The 4,850-nt window shown below is 33.3% G+C and overlaps 1 pseudogene; it reads right to left on the bottom strand.

Annotated features, from left to right (window-relative positions):
• Positions 1-1,713: 1,713 nt before the first annotated feature.
• On the bottom strand, positions 1,714-2,492 carry LOC119572049 (annotated as a pseudogene).
• Between the last annotated feature and the right edge of the window lie 2,358 nt (positions 2,493-4,850).

Genomic DNA, 4,850 nt, shown 5'->3' with positions numbered 1-4,850 from the left:
GAATGTAAGAAGTTTTTTTTTAAAGGATAGATGGGGACCTAAATGTTTTTTTTTTTTTTTTTTTTTTATTGATTTCTTTTACTTAGTGGCTTCAACGATTTTTTTAAAGATAATCTATTTTCGTAACAACGAACCACTCTTAGTATTTGCATTTTATCTTAAGTTATTTATACTTTTTTAACTCAAGAAAATATTTTTAATCTAAGTAATTTTTTTTTACAATTGTTGAGCATTGGAGTTTCACTCGTCTAAAAAGAATTTATTATTTTATTTTATATTCACGACTTGCTATGTCACTTTCTTATTTATCGACTTTATGAACTGATAGAGGCTCATAGGAAACTATGATGATCGCATCTAATGTTTACTGATTTTAGCTTTATTCTGGTTGTGTTTTACTATTGACTCTACAGTTTTTTTCTGATTTTTTTACGGTGTTTTTTAATATGCTATCAATATGTTTTCGATGTATCTTTTATTAAGTTTTCCATCTGTTTGCTTATTGTTTTTATATTATTTTTGTTTATTAACACCATTGTTTCATAATACATTCTTCAGTATTTGTACTTTGTTTTTGTTTAAATAACTGTAGCCACAATGACGTGGCTCGCCCTATATAAATACCTATAAAAAATAAACCCACACGGGAGTTATCTCTGAATTTGGGGTGTTTGTATGTCCCCCTGGATTACTCTTTACTGTGGCGTCGCTGGATCAGCAAGGCAAGTGTGTATGCCAGTTAGGAATTGCTGGACGTTGTTATAAAAGAAAAGTTTACTTAAGTTTACAACCTAAGGTTTCTACATTGACCACAGACATCTCCCATTTTAAAGCTTAATTCCTATTTAAGTTAATCCGTTCCTTCAGGACGAGATTCGTGTTATTCTTTTATATTTTTATTAACTTTTTTTGTCTATTTAAACCCATTCAAAAAGTAGTCAAGGACTCAAAACAGACCCTGTTTCAAAGGGGTAGTACCTCGGGCATGGGACAACAAGTCTCCTACAGGGAAGTAAACGGGCCGCCCCCCTCACTCACTCCTTCGGCCCTAGCAGCCATCTGGTGGATGGTTTTGTTTTTTTCTCGCCCGAAATCCTTACAACATATATGATTATATATTTATGCACAGAATACATACATACATATATATATATATATTTTATATATATATTTTATATATATATTTTATATATATATATAATATATAATATATAGTATATTATATATATATAATATATATATATATTATATATATATATATATTATTATAAAAATACATATATATATGTGTGTGTGTATGTGTGTGTGGTGGTGTGTGTGTGTGTTTGTTTGTGTGTGTGTGTGGTGTGTGTGTGTGTGTGTGTGTGGTGTGTTGTGTGTGTGTGTTTTGTGTGTGTGTGTGTGTGTGTGTGTGTGTGTGTGTGTGTGTGTGTGTGTGTGTGTGTTGTGTGTGGGGTGTGGTGTGGGGTATGCGTATGGATGAAAATATACATAAATGAATATAAAATAATATATTTTTTATATATATATTATATTTTAATATATATATATTATTTATATACAGAAATATACACAACACATGTATATATATGTGTATAGATATGTATGTGTGTATGTATGTATGTGTATATACATGATAGAGTTTTAGACTTTATTCTAGACCTTCTGGTTGGAAGCCAAATATACTATTATACTAAAAAAGCAGCCTCCTCATCAGTAAATAGAAATATAGAGGAATAATCATACAACATCTACGAAATGTCAATATCAAGCGCAGCTTCAATCCAAAGTGGTGGTAGCGAAAAATGACTTTGTATAACGATATAAGCATACTGAGAGGATGTATACCAATAATAACATGTAGACCATAAAAACCCTGTACTAAAAAAATGTTGAACCAATAGGGAATCTGAAATTTGTAAATGGAGCTTCGTATATTCTAAGGCTTGTAAAGCTGAAAAAATATATACCTAGAAAACCCCCCGTAATAGCTAGTCTTTGAATAGCCTGGGTGGGGGTTAGATTCTATGATTGCATGGTGAGCTCAAGTTACAGTAGCACCTGAAGCGAGAAGGATAGCGGTATTAAAAAGAGGAATTTGAAAAGGATTAAAGGGTAAATTCCTGCAGGGAGGTCAACAACTATTTACTTTTTACATTAGGGATAATCTTCTGTGGAAAAAACTCAGAAGAAAGAGAAAAAGAATAATACTTCTGATGTAATAAATAAGATTATACCTCATCGAAGACCAATAGTAACTGCTTTAGTATGTAATCCTTGATAAGTACCCTTTTCGTGGGAAATATCTCGTCATCATTGAATTTTAGTAAGAGTTTTTTGCAAAACTCCTAAGAATAAAAGGTCAGGATTAAATTGATGAAATCATTTAACTAATCCTGTAGTTAATATTATAGCTCTATTGAACCTGTAAAGTGGTCATGGTCTTATATCTACTAAATGGAAAGCGTTTGGTGTCCGTGAGATGATGTCATTAGTTTAATTTTATATACTTCACTGGCATAAGGGTTCTTGAACGGCAAAAAAATACGATGAATTACGCTACAGCAGCTTCTAAAATTAACAGTAAATTTGGCTATTATAAATAAAAAAAAACAAGGTAGTTTATAAAGATGGACCAGTATTTCCTAAAAGAGTAAGTAATAAATGACCTGTAGTTATATTGGCTGCTAATCGTAACAGCTAAGGTTCCTGGGCGGATAACATTTTTTAATGTTTCAATTAAACTAGAAAAGGTATAAGAGCATCTGGGGTACTTGCGGTACAAGATGAGCAAATATATGTTGTGTATGATTAATCCATCCAAATATTATGAAAGCTAAACCATAAAGGTGACGCAAGAGCGAGAGTTATGATTAAGTGTCTGTTCTAGTAAATACATAAGGCAGTAAACCTAAAAAAATTGTTAAAAACAATAAAAGTAAAAGTCTTACAAATATAAGAGTTGTACCTGTATGTGTGATACTAAATAAATTTTAAATTCTTTATGAAGTGTTCTTGTAATTAGATTCCATAGTAATGATTTATCGGGGGTATAATTCAATATATTATAGGTAAAAATTACACCTAGAAAGGGAGATAATCAATTAAGAGGGATATTTATTAGGTTGAAGTAGGATCAAAAACTGAAAATAAGTTTGTTATCATTTCATGTTATTTCATTTTTTGTAATTGAGAGGAAATTTCTCAAATTTTAGATGGTACTTTGATAAAATAATTTAGTACAATAAATATAATAAATGTAGCTGAAAATATAAGAAAAAGGTTTAATCATAATAAAGGGGCTATTTATGGAATTGAAAAATATCAGTAGAACTAATTATTTAAGCTTGACAAAGTTATGTTATATTTTTAAATAATTTCTTTCCACCAGAGAGTCGTTAATTACTATTATAATTTAAAAGACTTACACTTACTTTCAGTCATCCCGATGAAGCTTCTCTAGCTGAGGAGATTCAGTTTAAAAAGGATTTAACTGATACACTTTCTACAACAATAGGTATAAATCTATGATTTGCCCCACAAATTTCTGAACATTGACCATAAAATAATCCTGGTCGATTTATTAAAAAGCTTACTTGATTAAGTCGTCCCGGGATTGCATCTGCTTTTACACCAAGAGCTTGGTACTGTTCATGAATGAATAAAATCCGCAGCTCTAAATTTAAAACTCAAATTGAGTATTTATAGGTAGAACAGTTCGTATTATACATCTAGAAGTCGAAATCCCTCTTCGGATAATTTATTTGATGGAATTATATAAAAGTCAAATTCAATTTGTAAGAAAAATTTAATACTCATAACTCAGTATCATTGGTGTCCATAGTTTTCAAAGTAACACTCGGGTTTATTAACTTTATTAATAAATATAATAGTCATAGAGAAGGAAGTGCAATAAAATTAAAATTAGAGCAGGAAGTACTGTTCATACAATTTCAATAGTTCGTCCTTCTAATAAAAAGCTTTTTGAAAAATTTTTAAAAAAAAAAGTTGTTTATAAAACCACAAGAGTAATGAAAAGGGAAGAACACTCCATCAGTACGTACATGAGGGGAAAAAGGAAAGTTTAATGAAAACCGGAAACCCAATCGTTTTCGAAACCCAATGACCGAACCGAAGTGATTAATTTAAATCAATAACCGTCCGGGAATCTTTAAATCATGGTTTGATGTTTAGCATGCCCACCAGACTACCTTCGGTCTTTCATGGCACACATAGCAGAAGAGGCAAAATTAAAAGTGTTTTCAAATCAATGATCGGAACTGGAAATCTTAAACCGACTCAAGATATCTGTCCCCCCCTCCTCCAATCGGCGACTGGACAAACGCCTCACCTTACGCTCAAAAGGGTTTAATGCCCGCGGAAAGTGATTAACCAATAAAATGACCGTAACCGAATCTTATCATACGTAACCAAATCATTACCACCCTGGAGGCCCCCCCCCCTTCTCTCTAAAACAATCCCCAGTACCACAGATGTCCCTCCCCCCCCTCTTACCCAACCCCCCACCACCCCCCTCTTCCATACCCTCCCCCCCGCACCGCATTTTCATCATGTTAAACTTGTCCCTGATCGTAATTAAACCCGTTACCACACGATGATACCCCTCCTAATGAATGGGGGCAATCTAACCCAAACCCGATGCCGGGTTTCACAGATGACCCTCCTCCCTCCAACCCCCCCCCCCCGCAATATTCATTGTGTTTAAATTTGACCTGATCGGAATTGCCCCTGTTGCGCCGAGGGACCCCCCTCCTAATAAATGAGACATCAAATCCAACCCAATCCCGGGTGTCACAGTTGCCCCCACCCCCGCCCCCCCTTTCCCATAC

Source organism: Penaeus monodon, unplaced genomic scaffold, assembly GCF_015228065.2.
Source record: "Penaeus monodon isolate SGIC_2016 unplaced genomic scaffold, NSTDA_Pmon_1 PmonScaffold_9275, whole genome shotgun sequence".
NCBI lineage: Eukaryota > Metazoa > Arthropoda > Malacostraca > Decapoda > Penaeidae > Penaeus > Penaeus monodon.
Note: the sequence above shows the minus strand (reverse complement) of the source record. Positions and strands in the feature narration are given on the sequence as shown.